General features: G+C 43.4%; 1 long non-coding RNA gene across 1 annotated transcript; it reads right to left on the bottom strand.

Annotated features, from left to right (window-relative positions):
- Positions 1-636: 636 nt before the first annotated feature.
- LOC132541834 (uncharacterized) lies at positions 637-19,810 on the bottom strand. The gene is made up of 3 exons (XR_009552919.1): positions 19,243-19,810; positions 10,273-10,437; positions 637-858 (listed from the first exon to the last, which is right to left on the bottom strand). It is a non-coding gene; the product is annotated as an uncharacterized LOC132541834 (long non-coding RNA).
- Positions 19,811-21,456: the final 1,646 nt, after the last annotated feature.

A 21,456-nucleotide genomic window follows, 5' to 3' on the forward strand; every position in this document is an offset into this window, starting at 1 on the left:
CTTACCTCACCGCTGTGACACTCCTCCAGATGCGACTCACGGCTGGGCAGTTCCATGGCGATCTATGCGAACCTGTGTGTTATCCTCTTGGCCGCGGTGGCTCAGTGAATTTTGGATAGGCCTATCCTCTCGCTCAGCGGTGTTCCTAGGTCCAGAAGGCTTCTTCGCCCCATGTTCGAGTGCCAGATGCCCCGGCCAGCGGGGCGGTGAACAGGGGCTAGGAACCTCGGGACCTGGAATGAATGGAACAGGAGACACGAGAAATGACAGCAAGACAGGATTCTGATCAAGCTGCAAAATTTTATTGTGTTCACAGGCATTATAAGGCTTTGGGGAAGGGGGAAGTGCTGGAGGAGGAGGAGCAAGCATCAGGGTGGAATGTTCCTTGCAACATACAATGGCCGAAATCATGTTTGTTACCACAACTATGTGGTGTGTCATTTGCTTTCTAATAAATGGCCTACCTGAGGGGAAATGGCCTGCCCATGGGGGAAATGAAAACTTGTCTCGAGGGCTTCCACTGTTTCAAAGCTTATCAAGCAGAGAAATGGCTCCTGGCACCCACCACCAGAACTCCGTATCCCACCCCCTCCCTTGATAGCTTTCCTATTCTTTAACCCTCTGGGAGAATGAACCCAAGGTCATTGTGGAAAGCAGAAGGTTGAAGGTCTGGCTTCTGTAACTGCTTCCCCTCCCCTCTGAACATGGGCATTGACAGGTCAATCCACACTCCCAGCCTGCCTCTCTCTTTCCTTAGTGGGGTGGGGTTCTGGGGCATCGGAGCTCCAGGACACATTGGTGGTGTTGCCTGTCCAGGTAAGTCTGGTTGGCATCATGGTAGCATATGGAACCTGGTGGCTGAAAAGAGATTTAACAAACAAAACCCAAAAAATTGCTTATTAATCATGAACCTAAAGGTTGGAATAGTGCAGATGAAGATTTGGTGGTCTCTGTTTTGTAGATAGCTAGCAGGCATATTTTAGTTATATTCCAAAGGGCCTGTGGCTATATCAGTTTTTTTCTTTTTGTTGTCTTTTTTTCTTTTTGTTTTTTTCCCTGAGCCTGAAATCTGATATACAGATGGATCCAAGTTATTGGCTGGGGATAAGACAAAACAGGAATAACTTCATTACATTCAGACAGAGTGGGCTTCAAAGTAAGGAAGGTTATAAAATATAATGAAGGGCATACATAAAGAAAGACAGTTTTCCAAGAGGATGCAATGTGTACATGAAACTAGTTGAGACAAAAGCTAATAGAATTGCAAAGGGAAACAAATTACCCCACTACAACAGTTGGAGACTTCAACACACTTTCTATCAGAAATGGACAGATTTAAAAGTCAGAAAATTAATAAGAACATCACTGAAGTCAACAGCACCATCAATCAATTGGATATAATCAACATATGTAGACTACTTCATCCAGCAACTATAGAATACTTTTTTCTTTTTCAAACTCACAAGGAGCACTCCCCAAGATAAACTATATATAAGCCAAAAAGCAATCCTAAGCAAAGGTAAAAGAAGTGCATCCAAGGGCCAGGCAGTAGCACATCAGGTTAAGTGCAAGGACTCACTCAAGGATCCCTTCGAGTCCCTGGCTCCCCACCTGCAGAGGGGTTGCTTTGCAAGTGGTGAAGCAGGTCTACAGGTGTCTATCTTTCTTCCCCCGTCTCTGTCTCCCCCTCCTCTATCAATTTCTGTCTGTCCTATCCAATAAAATGGGGGAAAATAGCCTTCTGGAGCAGTGGATTCACAGTGCTGGCACCAAGCCCAAGTGATAACTCTGGAGGCAAAAAAGAAAAAAAAATGCACCCAGAAAATATGCTTTCAAACCACAGTGAAATTAAACTAGAAATCAATAACTGAAAGGTAAATGGAAAATTCCCAGATATGTAGAGATTAACCAACATGCTTCTAGTAAATAAGACAAGGGTCAAAGAAGAAATTTCAAATAAAATTTTAAAATATGTTTAAATTAAAATGAAGACATAATTTATTCAAACTTGTGGGACTCAGTAAAAGCAGTGCTTAGAGAGAATCCAGGAAACAAAATCTAATATTCACTCCCAGAGGGTTCAAAGATGCGCAGACACACACACACACTCACAAACATGCACAATTGAAGTATCTACAAAAAGGGGAATGTGTGTCAGGCTAGTGTCGGGGGGGAGGAAGAGATAACCCAAAAACCAAGTTCGTGGTGGTAGCAATACAAATCTTTATTCATGTGGGCGCCCCAGAGTCAGGTGTGAAGGCACCTGCTTAAAACCACGTGGAGCCAAAAACCGCAATGGCCTGCATCCACCTCCCACTGCATGCCCCCCCTTTCCCTTCCACTGGGACCCAGAAGAGCCAAGCCTGCCCCAGAAGTGGTTTCACAATCCACGCATAGTTAGGAGAGGGGTGGAGAAAAATGGGAGGGGCTGGAAAGGTAGACCCTCCCTAGCAACCGTTGCTAGGGATTCAGCTGGCAGGAATTAGCAATACCCTGTGGGGACTTAGGAAGGAGACCTTTAGTCATTTGTAAGACAAGGCAGGAGATTGATAAGTAAATAATAAAGGGACTGGCCATTAGTAGCATGGAATGTAGGGTGCTTTGGGGGCAGGGAGAGGATGGATGTCCCCTCAAGTCAAGCCCTGCCGAGCTCAACCACATGCTCACAATTTCCCAACAAATGTGGCCCAAGATCTCTTGTGTTCCAGTTAGTTTGATAAATATTTTCCACATGTGATCTCCCTCCAATAACCATAAAATATTTCCATAAAAATATTACTATTATTATGTGTAATTTGCATCTGAGGGAACTAAAGCAAAGAGCACTACAGTGACTTTCCCAGGGCCACCCAGATAGAAAGTGACAAAGCTAAAATCTTAATCCAGATTTGTCTGATTTTACCAGGTTACTCCCTCTGACAAAATGATCAAGCATAATCTTTTTGTTTGTGTGTTTATACCCTTTTGTTGTCCTTGCTTTATTGTTGTTATTATTGTTGTTGCTATTGCTATTGTTGTTGTTGGATAGGACAGAGAGAAATGGAGAGAGGAGGGGAAGACAGAGAGAGGGAGAGAAAGACAGACACCTGCAGACCTGCTTCACCGCTTGTGAAGCAACTCCCCTGCAGGTGGGAAGCTGGAGGCTTGGACGGGGATCCTTATGCCAGTCCTTGCACTTTGCACCACGTGCACTTAATCCACTGCACTACCACCCGACTCCCAAGCATAATCTTTTAGCAGGAAGAGAGATGCAGGGTTTACGGGGACTGAGTCTGGAGCCAGGATGACTGTCTTCAAAACCCTAACTCCTCTACTTAATAGTTATATGGTATCAGGGATGTTTCTGCCCTCTTCACCACCATCTGGTAAGATGAGGCTAACTCAGTTAATCTCATGGGTAGGAGAAGAGTCAAGCAAGATTATACAAATACAGAGTTGAATTCTGGTTCTGAACAATTTTTGTGGGGTTTTTTTTATAAGTTTTCTATCTTGATTCCTAAGTTTGTATCACACACTTAAATCTTATAGGTGATATGAATACCTCAATCTGTTTGCCCTAGTCCCAGCCTTGATCCTGGGGGAATATGATTTTGAGCAAAGAAGACTCCTTTCTTAGGGCAAGTGAATAGCTCACTTTGATGCTTTGTCATGTGTATGAACCAGCCTCCACCACACTGAAGGAAGTTTCCATTCTGTGGTCTCTTTCACTATTTCTCTCTGCTCTTTTGTCTCTATCAAAAAAAAATACTAATAATAATAAAATTAAAATAAATTTAAAAAAAATTAATTGCCACCAGGAGCTGTGGATGGTCCATGAAGACACAGGATAAGTGATAACCAGAATGGTGATAAATTAAAAACTAAAGGGGGGTGGGCAGTGGTGCACTGGGTTAAAGTGCACACAGTACAAAGCACAAGGACCAGACCAAAGATTCTGGTTCAAGCCCCCAGCTCCTGACCTACAGGGGGGGTCACTTCACAAGCAGTGAAGCAGGTCTGCAGGTGTCTATCTTTCTCTCCCCCTCTCTGTCTCCCCCTCCTCTCTCAATTTCTCTCTGTCCTATCCAACAGCAGCAGCAACAACAATGGGGGAAAGATGACCTCTAGAAGTAATGGATTCGTAATGCAGGCACCTAGCCCTAGCAATAACCCTGGAGGCAAAAGCAAAGAAGGAAAGAAGGAATGAAAGAAGGGAGGGAGGAAGGAAGGGAAGGAAGGAGGAAGGAAGGAAGGAGGGAGGGAGGGAAGCAAGGAAGGAAGGAGGGAAGGAAGGAAGGAAGGAAGGAAGGAAGGAAGGAAGGAAGGAAGGAAGGAAGTCCCTGCCTTCAAGAAATGCACATCTTAAAGGGGAAGGATGTTATTAAAGGGATTTCAGTGGTTGACATGCCTGGTGCTAAGAAGAAAAATGAAGGGGCTGGAAGAAAGTACTAAAGAAGTCACTCTGACATTATGAGAGCATTAGATGTTTGGTGGTGTTGCAGTGAATTTCATACACACATAGAGGTGTGAAGCTATACTCCCCCAAAATTTCATAGTCTTACATCAGTGAGATAGCTACAAAAGTGCTTCTTCTCTCTCCTGACTCAGCTTTCTAGTCCTATTTCCAACTCTGACACCATCTTCACAGACAGTACTTTCAGCCCACCTACAAGTTAGCTCAGGCAATTATTAGTAAAGTCATGGGCCCTTTGGAATATACCTAAAATAGACTTCCTAGCTGCTTCCAACATGAAGAACCCAAATCTTACCTGCTATATTCTTATCTTTAGGTTCCTCTTACTAAACAATTTGTTCTGCTTTATATTTTAAATGCTTTCTAGCCACCAAGCTGTAGATGCTACCATGATGCCAACCTGACTTCACTGGATAGAAGACCCCACCAATACGTCCTGGAACACCACCTCCCCAGAGCCCTACCCAACTAGGGAAAGATAAAAATGGGCTGGAAGTATGAATCAACCTGTCAATGCCCATGTCCAGTAAAGAAGCAATTAAAGAAGCCAGACCTCCCACCTTCTGCACCCCATAGAGATCCTTGGTCCATACTCCCAGACAGATAAGGAATAAGGAGGCTTCTAATGAAGGGAATGGGGTGTGGAACTCTGGTAGTGGGAATTGTGTGGAACTGTACCCCTCTTATCCCACCATCTGGTCGATCACTAGCAAATCACTAATGAAAAATTTTAATGCTTCTTCTGTGGTCCAGGAGGTAGCACAGTAGATGAATCATTAGACTTTCAAGCATGAGGTCCCAAGTTAAATCCCCAGAAGTACATCTACCAGAGTGGTATTTGGTTCTATTTCTCTCTATCTATCTCTCTCTCTCTCAACCTCTCTCTCTCTCGACCTCTCTCTCTCTCCTGCATCTCTCATTAATAAATGAATGAATAAAATATTTTAAATGCTTCTTCCTTCAACCCACAGTAAAATAAATTAGATAGGTAGATATATAGGGAGATAGATAGGGAGATAGACAGATAGACAGATGTGTATATATAGATATAGATGTATGTAGAACAATGTCATTGGGGAAAGCAGACCCATGGAAACCTCTACCACATTGCGAAGTAGAACTATCCCTGTTCTCCACTCTGCACTCCTGTCTACTTGATTTGGTCCCTCATTTTCCCCCAACACACACACACACACACACACACAAACATACACACACACACACACACACACACACACGCTCAGGTACTACATAGTACCAAGCTCATAAAAGGTTGTGTTGTGTTTTCAGTGGCTGCTACACAGCATCCCCCTCCTAATGAGAGGAACAGGTGTGAGATGTCCATGTCCTGAGCTCATTGTCTGTCTGGGGATGTGTGATGGTCATATGTCCCCAAAGCAAATATAGAGATGGTTATGAAGAGCCAGCTGGCAGTGTGTCTGGAGGTGCCCAGCTGAATATGTTGGAGACTTATCAAATAACTTCTGGTGAGATACTATGGGAAACTAAGTCCAAAAAATATTTTTGTACTTTTTTATATGTGTGTCTGTTCCTCTTATTTCCTATCCTGAACATAAAAAGTGAAAGTCTGGAAGAAGATATTGGAATCATAAAAACAAAATGTCACTTTGAAGGTCCTCTACTCTTCATTCTTCCAATGGGGGAAGGAGTCTGCCCCTCTGCATATGGAAGTGAAGAAAGATTTATTGGCAAAGAACTCTGTGATAATCAGCAGGAAGTTGCAAATGAGGAAGCTGGATGAGGATGAGATGCCAAGCTACAGCTTAGTATAGTGGTTCAGAGAAGAAACTTGGGGGTCTGAATTCAAATTCTGGTTATACCCAGGGTAAGTCATTTAACGTTTTGGATCTTGTTTTTCTGGTCTGTGAAACAGATATAATAGTTTCTGCTCTGAGTGGCTGGTAGATGGCTTTAATGAAAAGATATAAGGTGGATGAATGGCGGCAAATAGTTCATGTTAGCCACAGAATTTTTTTTTACAAGAATGGGAACTACTCCCTGCCCTAATTCAACTTTCTAGCCCTTTTCTCTACTCTGACACCATTCTCTCAGACAATATTCTTATCCACCCTCAGGCTAGCTACCAGACTCAAGCAAAACTACCATAGTTGTGTGCCCCCAGGAACATGCCTAAAGTGGTTTTTCTAACTTTCTTCTACCCTAAAATCCCTAAATTCAACTGCTCTAATCCTACTTTTTGATTCCTGTTTACTAACCATTTTGTCTCAACTTAGGTCATGTCACCTTCCAGACACCAAGTTACAGATGCTACCATGACTCCATCCTGACTTCACTGGGAAGACAACTTCACCAATATGTCCTGGACCCTCGCATCTCCAGAGCTCTGGTCCACTAGGAATAGAAAGAAACAGGCTGGGGGTATGGATCGACCTGTCAATGCCCATGCTCATTGGAGAAGCAGCTACAGAGGCCAGAACTCCAACCTTCTGCTCACCATAAACAACCTTGATCCATACTCCCAGCAGGGGATAAGTGATAGGATGAAAATAAGAGGACTCTGCACTCCAGCTCCATCAGCACCCAGAGAAACAGAAGGAAAAGGCGAGGGGCATGTGAAGGTAGCTATGATGTTATGAGTGGCTTAGAGGGGAAGAGAGAGTTGAGTCAGAAAAAGAAGGGGAGGGAGTTGGGCAGTAGCGCAGGGGTTAAGGGGTTAAGCACAGGTGGTGCAAAGCGCAAGAACCAGCATAAGGATCCGGTTCGAGCCCCCGGCTCCCTAACTGCAAGGGAGTTGTTGGGACTATGTGTAAGCCTGATAGAGCTTAGAGAGAACCACCCCCGACCTTGGATGGAGGTCTAAGAAGATAACCTCTTGGTAAATCTCTCTCAACCGAGGTGAGCAAAAGGGGGGAAACTCAGACTTAGTTCTTCCCTTCTCAACTCTCAGGCCCACAGAAACCCCAATACTTCCCTCCATTAACTGCAGGCCACATGGCCGCAGATTCACTCATTCAAAGTCACCTTCTGATCACAGAAGAACACACCTTATCACACACTTCATCACACACCTCAGACCCCAGACAAGAGAAATTCCAAACTATATGGGTTTTTGATATCCATCTTCTCTCTGTCTCACCCTTCTGGTTTAACCTCTATGCCTCTCTCAAATACCTTTGGATAATTAAGTTGCTTGCGTCATGGAGAATAACTGTCTTGTATCTCATCAATTCCTGTCATACCAGCCCCCTACCTTAGGGGCATGCTGACCGTTAAGAAACCTATAATTTCTGACATATTTCAGTAATAATTCCCTTTGTTTGTTTTTCTATTTAACTCATGTCCACCTTGCTAATAAACGAGTTCTGAGTTCTGAGCATGCTGGAGAGCTCCCCGGTGTCTTTTACTTCGCGTCACCCCTGTCACGAGAAAGAACCGGTCCATTACCCTGGAGATCACCCCACCAGAGATCCCGACGGGGAGTCGCTTCACAGGCGATGAAGCAGGTCTGCAGGTGTCTGTCTTTCTCTCCCCCTCTCTGTCTTCCTTTCCTCTCTCCATTTCTCTCTGTCCTATCTAACAACGATGACATCAATAATTACAACAAGGGCAACAAAAGGGAGTAAGTAAATAAATTTAAAAATTTTAAAAGAAAGAAAAAGAAGGGGAAACTATCTATAAATGTGAACAGGTACTTGTAGAGATGATGGTTGGGAACTGTGGTGGATTGCAGTGGGAAGAGTGAAGATTCAGAACTCTGGTGGTGGGAATTGTGTGGATTCAAACCCCTGTTGGCATGTAATTCTATAATATAAAAACAAATTTAAAATAAATAAATGAAAAAATAAATTGTAAGATATATAAACAGCATACATATATGGTTGTTAAAATATATATATGGTGGGAGCCAGGCAGTGGCATACCTTGTTGAGTGCATGTTACAATGTGCAAAGACCAGGGTTGAAGCCCTGGTCCCCAACTCTCTCTCTCTCTCTCTCTCTCTCTCTCCTTCTTTACCTCCTGCTTCTCTCATAATTTCTATCTGTCTCTGTCCAATAAATAAATATGGTTTTAAAAGAAAAGAAGATGCAGGGGGGTGAAAATGTACCCTATAAATCAACATTTTCTAATAAAGTGACATTAGAAATGAAAAAAAGGATGATAGGCTCAATATCTGGCATACAGTGAGTGCTTAATAAAGGTAGAATTCGTTGTTATAATCATCATTATTCTCACCACATCCTAGAATCTATGTCTATTCCGTAATGAAGATTCATTATCCAAGCCGAGTTGTGTGCTAGGCACTGTTCTAGTTGTTTTTGCATGCATTTGTTAATTAATTATAAGCAACAGCCCTATGAAGTTGTCATCATGGGTATCATCATGAAATTAACAGCAACAACAATCCTGTGAAATTACCATAGTTCTTATTTTTACAGATGAGGAACTGTACTCATTCGTTATTGCCACATAACAAATTACTGCCACACTTAGCAACTTAAACCAATAATAACCATTCATTCTCTTGCACGTTTTTGTGGCTCAGGGACTTTGGTGGTGCTTTAGTGGGACAGTACTGGAATACATTCTGTGAAGAGGGTACAATGAAGTTGTCAGCCAGGGCCATGGTCTCATCTGAATGCTTAACTAGGGCTGGAAGTTCCATTTTTGAGATGGCTTCTTCTTATGGCTGGCTGGTGGTGTGGAACTGCCTGAAGGATGCCTCAGTTCTTCACCACATGAATATCTCCCTAGGGTTTCTTTGAGTATCCTCTGAATATGATTTAGGATTTTCCTCAGTTTAAGTAACTCAAGAGATAGAAACTTTTACTCCCCAATATTTTAACATTTTAAGTGTTACATATGAAAGCAAGAAATTGTGTGTGTGTGTGTGTGTGTGTGTGTGTGTGTGTGTGTGTTACATATGAGAAAAAGGAGCCAGAGCATCATGCCAGTATACTCAGTGCCAGGAATCAAACCAGGAACCTTAGGCATGCAAGCCCAATGCTCTACCAGTTTAACCATCACCATAGTCCACTATCCTTCCTCGCAACTTTTTATTATGACAAAACTTTGCATAACATAAAGCTTCCTATGTCTGGCATTTAAAGTATATGCTTCAGCAGTATTGAGTAGCACCATCTAGAACTTTTTTATTCTGCAAACTAAAACCCTATTAACCAATTAAGCAATAACTTACTACCCCATCATCCCCATATCCCCTGGGACCACCATTCTACTTTTTGGCTGTATGTTTTTGTTTTGTTTTGTTTTTACCAGAGCACTGCTCTCAGCTCTGGCTTATGGTGGTGCAGGGAATTGAACCTGGGACTTTGGAGCCTCAGGCATGAGAGTCTGTTTGCATAACCATCATGCTATCTACTCCTGCCCAGCTGTATGATTTTTTTATTTCTTTATTGGGACATTAATGTTTTACATTTGACAGTAAATACATGCATAACATTTCCCAGTTTTCCATATAACAATACAACCCCCACTAGGTCATCTGTCATCCTTTTTGGACCTGTATTCCCCACCCCAGAGTCTTTTACTTTGGTGCAACATGCCAATTCCAGTTCAGGTCCTACTTGTGTTTTCTCTTCTGATCTTGTTTTTCAACTTCTGCCTAAGAGTGAGATCATCCCATATTCATCCTTCTGTTTCTGACTTATTTCTCTTAACATGAATTTTTCAAGGTCCATCCAATATCGGCTGAATCGGCTGAAGTCACCATTTTTTATAGCTGGGTAGTATTCCATTGTGTCTATATACCACAACTTGCTCAGCCACTCATCTGTATGATTTTTGACTACTCTAGAAACTACTATAAGTAAGAACACTTGTTTTTCTTGTGTAATATCCTCAGGGTTCATCCATGTTGCAGCTTGTGTTAGAACTTCCTCCTGTTTTGAGGTTGAATATTCCATTGCCATGTCTTTTTATTATCCAGTCTTGGGAGACACACACTGTCACTTCCATAATATCCTGTTGGTCACACCAGTCATCTAAAGGAGTGAATATGCCCAGAGGTGAGAATCACTAGGATGATCCTGAAGACCCCAGAGATTTAGTGAGCTACCTAAGTTCAAACACAGGCGAGTAATAACCCCCGGGAATGAAGCCCATGTCACGTGCTCAAACATGATATGTAACTCCTCTGTGGTATCCCTGCCCTCAAACCTTGGCGCTGGTGAAGGAAGACACCTGGTGGAGTGGAGAGACTCCTAAGCAGGAAGACAAAAGGACCAGGTTGAGTTTCAATTTTGGCAGTAATTCACTGTGTAATTCACTCAGGACAAGGCCTCTTTCAGGCCTTACTTTCCTTAGTCATCAAGGCAGAAACAGTACTAACTACTTTCCATACTGTTGAGAATTTTTAAAAATACATTTTTATGAAGTATAGTCCACAGACAGATGTGTGGGAGTTAAATAGTTTCTTCTCTCAAGTTTTTTTTAATGTCTGTGTATTTACCACATAATTTCATGCTGTAACAATTGGAGAAGTAGGAAAGAAGAGGCTGGGCAGTGGTGCACCCAAGAGAGAATGCACATTACCATGTGCAAGGACCTGAGTTCAAGACCCCCATCCTGACCTGCAGGGGAGAAACTTCACATGCAGTGAAGTAGTATTATAAGTGTGTCTATCTATTTATCTATCTATCTCCATCTCCCCTCTCAAGTTCTCTGTCTTTATGCAATATATTGCATTTCTCTGTTTTATTAGCCCAAATTTCTATAGATCTGAAGAGTCTGTCAGCTCAATCCCAGGACACCAGGTATTACCTGGCATGGAAGAAGCTCCCATGGTAACTAGAGCTGGTAACTAGAGACATCCCACTTATGTAGAACCCCTGGAGCCAGGGGGCTAGGATTTGAACCCAGATCTTAAGTGCTTAACTACTCCATTAAGTTCCAGAAGTGGATCTTTGCAGCACTGGGAGAACATCAAAATTGCAAGCATGCCCAGCAGTGATGAATAGCACTGTCTCTTACTGGAATAATATGCATTATTTAAAAGTTTGACTGAGGACAGTGTGAAATACTGAAGGTTAAAAACTTTAAAGCTATATAGGCTGTACATCTGAGGAACAAAGACAATTCAGCTCCTTTGTGGGATATAAAGAAACACAGCAAAGGAATAGACAGAGTAACACCAAAACCAACTCTTGAATTCTTGACTGCAGAACTTAGGTTAGTATAGAAGGAAAAAAAGTAGAAGCAGGGCCAGATGTGGCATATCTAGTAGATCACCTGTTTTACAGTGTGCAACGACCCAGGTTCAAGGCCCTGGTCCCCACCTGCAGGGAGGAAAGCTTCACAAGCAGTGAAATAGTGCTGTAGACATCTATCTCTATCTCCCTCTTACCTCTCAATTTCTTTTTGTCTCTATCCTAAATAAATAAATATTTTTGGAGTCGGGCAGTGGCGCAGCGGGTTAAGCGCACGTGGCGCAAAGCGCTAGGACCGGCTTGAGGAACTCAGTTCGAGCCCCCTGCTCCCCACCTGCAGGGGAGCTGCTTCACAAGCAGTGAAGCAGGTCTGCAGGTGTCTGTCTTTCTCTCCTCCTCTCTGTCTTCCTTTCCTCTCTCCATCTCTCTCTGTCCTATCCAACAACAACAACAATAACAACAATAATAACCACAACAATGTTAAACAATAAGGGCAACAAAAGGGAAAATAAATATATAAATATAAAAAAATTATAAATACATGAATAAATATTTTAACATTTTTCCCTTTACTGGGGGATTAATGTTTTACAAGCAGCGTCTAGTCAAGCAGAGGAAAGAAGAGTGTGGCTGGAGTTTATTTTCAGGGCTGTGGAAATTTAAGGGGTGGCTTAAACCAGCAAGCAACAGTCTTTGCACCCAGAAACCTCCCACATAATGAGAATAGCCCCAACCTAAATCCACCATCCATCCTTGTCTCAGCCTCTTCATGAGCCAGACTCAGGCCCCATTAATATAAATGAGGTCTTTTGCCAACTTGATTTCCAAATGAATCAAGCTATTCAAGATCTCTATTCCAGGAAATGTGAAATTTATGTAAAGAAAATTAAAAAGAGAAACTGGGAAAGTGGCTCCTTAAGTGCCTGCTTCCTGGGTAAGTGAGCCAGGTCTGCGTGCCTGCAGGAGATGGATGACGGTGTCACGCAAGGGCTCATGGGAACCTGAGCCTGAGAGGCAGGGATGAAGCTTCTGGGACCTGGTCCTTCCCTTCAAGCAAGAGCCATGTTGGTAGCTCTTGTGCATGGCTATACACCTTGCCCCATTCTAACTCACTTAGTAATGTGGGCTATTTCATTTAACCCTAACTTCTTGATGAGGTCGGCATTTTACAGATAAGGAAACTGAGGTTTAAACTAGAGAAACCACCTAATCCAGGTCACATAAGACAGTGTCCAAAATTTGACTTGAGGGGCCTTCTCCACCTCCCTGGGGAGGTGGTTCCAGAGAATGAGACTAATAGTTCAATGAAATGGAATCTCCCTACAGACTTTGATTTATGACATAGTGTTTCAAACAAGTGAAGAAATAATAGATTTAATAAATACTACTTGGACTATTGGAATCCATTCAGGAAAAAAATGTGTGCCCTCTCTCTCAACATCATTACATAAAATAAATTCCAGGGGACTAAAGAGTTAACTACTGCCTTTCTGTAGAGAATATGGTATGTTACACTAACATGTAAAATATCTGAATCCTGGGGCCAGTGGGTGGTACACCCGGTAGAGCATACATGTTATCACGCACAAGGACCAGGTTTCAAGCCATTGGTCCCCACCTGGAGAAAAGCAGAAAGCAGTGAAGCAATGTTGTAGATATCTCTATTCTCTCTCCTCTACTTCCCCTTTTCTCTCCTCTATTTCCTTCTCTTTCCCTCTTCCCTCTCAATTTCTGTTTCCATCCAAAAAATAAACAATAGAATTTTAAATATTTATTTATTTACTTTTGTTGCCCTTGTTGTTTATTGTTGTAGTTATTATTGTTGTTGTTACTGATGTTGTTGTTGTTGGATAGGACAGAGAGAAATGGAGAGAGGAAGGGAAGACAGAGGGGGGGAGAGGAAGATAGACACCTGCAGACGTACTTCACTGCTTGTGAAGCGACCCCCCTGCAGGTGGGTAGCCGTGGGCTCGAACCGAGATCCTTACACCAGTCCTTGCTCTGCGCTACCTGCGCTTAATCCACTGCACTACCACCCGACTTTCTAAACTTTTATTTAGAAATTAATTGTGTGAACCTTTTGGCCCAATAATTTCACTTTTGGGACTCTCTAAGGTTGACTTAATCAAATGCATGTACATAGATAGGCCTATGTGTCCATTATGGTCCCTTTAACATGACAGAGAAAAGCTGGAAACAGTTTCTCTGTCCATCAGGAAGGAAATAGCCAACACATTACGTCTATCCCATACCATGGGCTAATAGATGTCATCATTCAAAAGAAATAAGATTCATTCATTGAAGCCCTGGATTCAGACCACAGAACCACATAAAATGGCAATACAGAACTCTGTCTTTCTGTCTCTCTACCTCTCACACACAGAGACACACATGCATATACAGATACACAAAGAAATGCACACACAGATATATATACACAGGCACATACACACATATTCAATCTTATTTAGCATCACCAGGCCCATCCAGCCTTCTGGCAACTCCCAGAACAAGATGCTCCTTCCCTCAAACTTAATGTTTGAGGTCCTCATTCCTGGGCCGGTTCCCACTCCCACTGTCCTCTCTGCATCCCAGCCAAGCACAAACCTTCTTCCCTGGTGATGCAGGAAACTGTAGGCTATCCAGTTGTCATGGTAACAGCCACAGGTCTTGTAACCAGTCCCACCTCTTTGTGGCTGATTACTGGATGGCTCCTTCTTATCACTCTCAGAAGCTGTTCTCAGGGTCTCACTCCACACTTAACCTCTTGTGAAGGACTTAAAAGACCCAGAGGTCTACATTTTCTATCTGGTCCCCACTGGAGGAGTGTCAGGAAGCTTGAAAGCAGAAAACCTGAGTGCTCATCTCCCTTGAGCAGTCTATGCTCTTCTTGTCCCTGCTTCATAGGGTAGCCATATAAAGAATTAATGAGGGGGGTTGGGCAGTAGCACAGCGGGTTAAGCGGGTTGGAGCCCCCGGCTCCCCATCTATATGGGGGTTGCTTCACAGGCGGTGAAGCAAGTCTACAGGTGTCTATCTTTCTCTCCCCATCTCTGTCTTCCCCTCTTCTCTCCATTTCTCTCTGTCCTATCCAACATCAATGACATCAATAACAATAATAACTACAGCAATAAAACAACAAGGGCAACAAAAGGGAATAAATAAATAAATTTTTTTAAAAACCCAAAACAGATGAGTATGTATGGTTGCAGGAAACAAAGCAGGGGCCACCTTACATGGGGTGGTTTGGGAAGGCTTCTCTGAGGAAGAAACATTTGAACTAAACCAGAATAAGATAGCTACAGGAAAATAGAGGGAAAGAAAGCTCAAGGATGTAAACACAGCAAATGCAAAGGCCCAGAGGCAGGAATGACTTGGCCTACTTTAGGGATAGGAAGTCTTTCCCTCAGGGTGATGCTTACTAGGGGCTGGGCAGTATGGAGCACCCAGTAGAGAGCACATGTTACCATATACAAGGATCTAAGTTCAAGTCCCCCTGTCCTCACCTGTAGGGAGGTAAACTTCACTAGCAGTAAAACAGTGTTGCAGTTGTCTCTCCCTTGCTCTTTCTTTCTCTCCCTCTCTCTCCCCTTCTCTACCTCCATTCTCGCTGTCACTCTATTCTTTCAAATGAAAAATAAACTTTCTTATGTATTAGTATTTAAGTGACGTTTACACTTCTAAGGAGGGTAAATTCAAGGTGTTAATTGTAACACTGAAGGCAGAGGCAGGGAAAGTGAACGTGGATAAGGGTTATTGCCCTCAGATGGCAGTAGGAAGTGACATCACAGCCAACAGCTAGAATAAGCTCAGCTTCCCACTCCTAAAAGTGCAGCCCTCAGTCTTAGAGCCTGCACCCTGTCCTGGTGAGAGCAAAGGAATAGCAAAATGGTACATGTCTTAAGTGTTTTACAAATATTAACTAGTCTTGGGGCCGGATGGTGGCACACCCAGTTGAGCGTACATAGCACAGTGTGCAAGGACTCAGGCTCAAGTCCCCAGTCCCCACCTGCAGGGGGAAGCTTCATGAGTGGTGCTGCAGGTGTCTCTCTGTCGCTCTCCCACTCTATCACGCCCTTCCCTCTCGATTACTGGCTGTCTCTATCCAATAAATAAATAAAGATACTAAAAATAATAAAATAAAATAATATTAACTAGTCTTTATATCCTTGAGAGTAACATCACTGGGTTGGGAGACAGTATAATGGTTATGCAAAAGACCTTCATGCTGGAGTCTCTAAGGTCCCATGTTCAACCCCCAGCCCACCATGAACCTGAGTTGAGCAGTTCTCTCATCTTTCTCTATGTATATATTTCTCTCTACTTCTATCATTAAAAATAAGTAAAAGGGAGTAAGGCGGTAGCACAGCGGGTTAAGCGCACATGGCGCAAGGACCGGCATAAGGATCCCGGTTCAAGCCCTGGCTCCCCAGGTGCAGAGGAGACGCTTCACAGGCGGTGAAGCAGGTCTGCAAGTGTCTCTCTCTCTCTCCCTCTCTCTGTCTTCCCCTCCTCTCTCCATTTCTCTCTGTCCTATCCAACAACGATGACATCAATAACAAAAATAATAACTACAATAATAAAACAAGGGCAACAAAAGGGAATAAATAAGTAAATAAAATATTGAAAGCATTAATTTTTTTTAAAAAAAAAAAAGAGTACCACCATCATCTCCATTTTACAAGTGGAAAACTATGGCAAAGAGCTACTTGCTAAAGGTCAAATAACTGAAAAGTTGAAAAGAAGCCTACCTGAAAACCCAGGGTCCCAATTCCCATGCCAAGTGCTCTGTAAATGAGCAAAGGAGCACAGTTCAAAACCTCCCAAAGGCAGTGTTTTGAAGCATGAGGGAGTACCCAAGCCAACTCCATCCCAGTGTAGGTGGCATTTAGAAATGTGGACCCACAATGGCAAGATCTGCTGATTTTCCAAAATAGGCCAGACATTTACATGAACTCTCATGATTTCAGAACATAGACATAATTGTTTGTTAATTACCAGGCAGTTCAATACAACATAGCATCATGGGGGTCAGGCGGTAGAGCAGCAGGTTAAGTGCACTTGGTGCAAAGTGCAAGGACCAGCACAAGGATCCCTGTTCTAGACCCCCAGCACCCCACCTGCAGAAGATTTGCTTCACAGGCGGTGAAGCAGGCCTGCAGGTGTCTGTCTTTCTTTCCTCCTCTCTCCATTTCTCTCTGTCCTAACCAACAACAACAGCAATGACAACAATAATAATAATAACAACAACAAGGGCAACAAAATAAGGAAGATGGCCTCCAGGAGCAGTGGATTCGTAGTGCAGGCAGTGAGCCCCAGCAATAACCCTAGAAGCAAAAAAAAAAAAATCATTCTTAACATCTAAGCAGGACCAGCAATGTGATTTGCATTCCCAGTGCAAAATGAAAATTTGCCCTTGTACAAAAAATACTAAGAGGACCCAGGTTGTGGTGCACTTGACTGAGTGCAAATGTTACAGTGCGCAAGCACCCAGGTTAGAGCCCCAGTCCCCACCTGCAGGGGGAAGCTTCATGAATGGTGAAGCAGTGCTACAGGTGTCCCTCTGTCTCTCTCCCTCTCTATCACCCCCTTCCCCCTCAATTTCTGGCTATCTCTATCAAATAAATAAAGATAATTTTTTTAAGTTTTTTTTTTTAATTATTAAGAATTTCAGGTGCTGAGCAGTAGCACAGCAGGTTAAGAACACATGGCACAAAGCCAAGGACTGGAGCGTCACTTTACAAGCAGTGAAGCAGGTCTGCAGGTGTCTATCTTTCTCTTCCCTTCTCTGTCTTCCCCTCCTCTCTAAATTTCTCTCTGTCCTATCCAACAAAGATAGCAGTAACAACAATAACAACAACAAGGGCAAAAAAAACGGGAAAAATGACCTCCAGGGGCAGTGGATTCGTTGTGTAGGCACCGAGCCACAGTGATAACACTGGAGGCAAAAATAAATAAATATAAATAAAAATTTTAAAAAAGAAAAAAGTTCTAGATCAAGGGCCAACAAAAGAGCTCACCAGGATTGCTAGCCTACTTCGTCTTGCACAGGACCCGGGTTCAGTCCTGGCCCCACCACACTGGAGGAAGCTGTGGTGTTTAGCCTCTTCCCCTATGTCTCTTTGTTTCTCCCTAGCTGGGGGGAAAAAAGTTGACTCAGACCAGTGAAGTCCTGGTGATGACAACAAAAAAGTCGCAGCAGAACATTAAACCAGGCACAGGAGCCCTTCTGAACACAGGCCCAGTGGAACTGTCCAGATTCCATATGTATAAAGCCAGTCCTGCCTCTAAAACTGGAATTTCCTAAATTCTTGTTGCTTCAAATGCAGAGGAGGGAAAAGGGAAGAAAAATGACACGCACTCACCACCTGCTAGCAGATACTACTTTATATAGTCGCTAGCAACTAACCAAGCACTCTCTATGGGCCAAGCCTATTATCTATGAACTTTTTTTAAGAATTTATTTATTCATGAGAAAGACAGGAGGAGAGAAAGAACCAGACATCACTCTGGTACATGTGCTGCCGGGGATTGAACTCAGGACCTCATGCTTGAGAGTCCGATGCTTTATCCACTGTGCCACCTCCTGGACCATAACTTCTTTTTTTTGCCTCCAGGGTTATCACTGGGACTCAGTGCCTGCACTACAAATCCACTGCTCCTGGAGGATATTTTTTCCCTTTTGTTGCCCATCGTTGTTGCTGTTTTTGTTGTTATTGCTGTCGTTGTCACTGGATAGGACAGAAAGAAATCGAGAGAGGAGGGGAAGACAAAAGGGAAGAGAAAGACACCTGAAGACCTGCTTCACCATTTATGAGGTGACCCCTTCCTGCAGTTGGGGAGCTGGGGGCTCCAACCGGATTCTTATGCTGGCCGGTGCCCTTCCCACCATATGCACTTAATCTGTTGAGCTACCACCCGGCCCCCATTTATTAACATTTTTAAGATTTGTTTACCTGCAAAGGAGAGAAGGAAAGACATCATAGTGCTAGTCCAGCACATTCTGTGCTGGGGAATCAGACTGTATGCATGCAAGCTCTGTGCTCTGCCTCTGAGTCACCTCCCTGTACTAATGCCTTCAAGTTCCACAGCAGAACGGTATTATTACTCCCATTTCACAGATAAAGCCATTTGGGGGTTAATGGAATGAAGTCATGTGATCATTGCTAATACTTCACTGAATGGATCTAAGACAGCAGGGGTAAAGTAGAACAAATGGAAGCAACGAAAGAATCAGAGAAGAGAACAAGGCAAGAGGAAAAGAATCCACCACAGGCCCCTTTCCTGAGTTGAGCTGCACTTAGGTCTCTGCCAAGACTGCATGGAATTTAGGGAGGCTGCCACACCCCAGAAGAAGGGCCTGTGGCATTTCTGAATCACGGTGCCATCCACCCAGCTTGGCTCCTCTCCGGCGATCCAATTACTAAATGCAGCCGCATTCTTTAAAAATGTCTTTTTTCTTATGTAATGCAATAGTGACAAACGCCAAACAGATGGTGCTGTGACAAGCTTTTTAAAAGTTGATTAGGAGAGCTCATCTTTCAAAATTAATGTATGGGCATTTAAATGAGCTCTAACCAGCCACAAAACCCCATCCAGAATCCATACAAGATAAATGGGTCCTGGGCTGGCCACACTCACCTCCTCCCCAGACAAGGGTTCACATGGCAGGTGATCCAGTTGGATATGAGCAACAGTCAGGAGATACCTGGTTTAGACAGAGTGAAGAAATGCTCTGGACCACTCAAAAACCCCAAATGCCAGAGCTTCCTCGATCTAGTGCCAAGATATATTCTGCAAAATTTGATATCGCCTTTGAAGGAGCAGACCCTCTCCCTCTCTCTCAGAAGCAAACGTTAGTCACAAATTATGTCAGATGCTGCTAGAGAGCTGTTCCCCCACCACCCATCTTCCTCAGTGTTCAGGGATGAGATCATTGTATTTAGAGCCAATTATAGATGGAGAAGAACGCTGGAGATGTGCAAAAAAAAAAAAAAAAAAACCTTCCTTGGAGCTCTCTTCTCTCCCACCATCACAGGCTGTACCCTACCAGGATGGGCAGGAACAGGAGGCTGGATGTCCAGTCCCAAGTTCAATCTCAGGTCTTGTGAAGGCCATGCATTCCTCACTCATAGCTTGGACTGTTAAGTTACAATTCTGGACTGTTGATTAAATGAAATCTGTTGATCTCAGAAGTTCAGAGCTGGATGATTCCATAGAGATCATCACTGCACAGAAAAAGAAACTGGGACTCAGGAAGGGGAAAGAGCTTGTTCAAGGTCATATAGCAAGTTAATCATAAAGACAGATATTTGGAGGGTAACTTATCCTCCTACTATGAGGGTGACAGCATTTGACTGGGACTATCTGGCCCAACTCCCATTCTTGATGTTTCTGATAACAGCATGTGGTTTTCTAAGGAAACTCAGGTTTTCATTGAGCTTCCAAAAGTCTTAATACTCTTGGTCTATGTTGCTCAAGTAGACTGGCCCCTCCCCTACCTAGATGGATAGCAACTAGTATTGCTAATCATAGTAGTCCATTCTCCACCACCTGGGTCAGAGATGAGCATGTTAGATAAGTCAGACCAGTAACTCCAGGACTCTTGCTGAGACTGAGACTGTGGGAAACAAGACATTCTCTTCCTCCAGGTCATTCCCAACTGGGAGGAAGAGAGCTCAGTACTCTTTTTTTTATCTTTATTTGTTGGATAGAAACAGCCAGAAATTTAGAGGGAAGGAGGAGATAGAGAGACACCTGCAGCCCTGCTTCACCACTCGCAAAGCTTTCCTCCTGCAGGTGGGGGCCAGGGGCTCGAACCTGGGTCCTTTTGCACTGTAACACATCGCTCAACCAGGTATGCCACCACCGGCCCCAGCTCAGTACTCTTGTTGGCCATTGATGCCACCACAAGGTGCTTATGACTGAAGCTAACACAGAGGAGGGTAGGATAAAAAATTTAAAAAAATTTAAAAAGGTGATAGTACGGATTCAACTAACAAACCCCTAGACCTAGCCATAGTTGAAACTGCCTTCAGCTATCTACCCTGAATATTCCAGTTACATGAGTCTATAAATTCTCTGTTTTGCTAAACTCAGTTGAGTTTTGTCACTTGCCCCTTACAGGACCTTGACTTGATATCTTCAGTGCAGAGGAAGCTTCCCTAAACATCACACTACATGTTCCTCTACCTCTACTCTCAACATATTTCTGACTCTATCTAATTTGTATTTTATTTATTTATTTATGACCAGCACACTGCACATCTCTGACTGACGGTGGTGCTGGGGATTGAACCTGGGACCTCTGGTGCCTCAAGTATGAAAGTCTCTTTGTATATGCGTTATGCAATCCCCCCAGCCCTTGCTTCCTGGCCCTATTTTTTTCTAAGTGACAGTTTAGAGATCCTTTCCCTTCTGTAGCATATCTTCCCCTTCCCCTGCTCTGCAGAAGCTCCAAGAGGCCACTTTAGAGGACTACCTGAGGAAAATGCCCCAGTTCATGGGACCCAAGGCTGAAGCTGTCTTCTGAATACCAATAACCAAACTGTCCCCGCATAAGAGGTAAGGCTTTGAAGCTGGGTTGAAAGCCAACTCTTCAGAGTCCAGTTTAAATCCCAGCTCCATTGGCCAGGGAAACAGCTCAACTGGTAGAGTATCAAACTTGTATGACTGAAGTTTCCTCTTTAATTACTAGTGCAACCTGTACCAGCGTGGTGCTCTGATTTATCCTTTTCTACCTCTTAAAAGGTAATAGTGAGTGATCCCAGAGTTGACTCAGTGGTAAAGCTTTAGACTCTCAAGCATGAGGTTCCGAGTTCAATCCCCAGCAGCACATGTGCCAGAGTGATGTCT

The sequence above is a fragment of the Erinaceus europaeus genome, chromosome 1 (assembly GCF_950295315.1).
Source record: "Erinaceus europaeus chromosome 1, mEriEur2.1, whole genome shotgun sequence".
Taxonomy (NCBI): Eukaryota; Metazoa; Chordata; class Mammalia; order Eulipotyphla; family Erinaceidae; genus Erinaceus; species Erinaceus europaeus.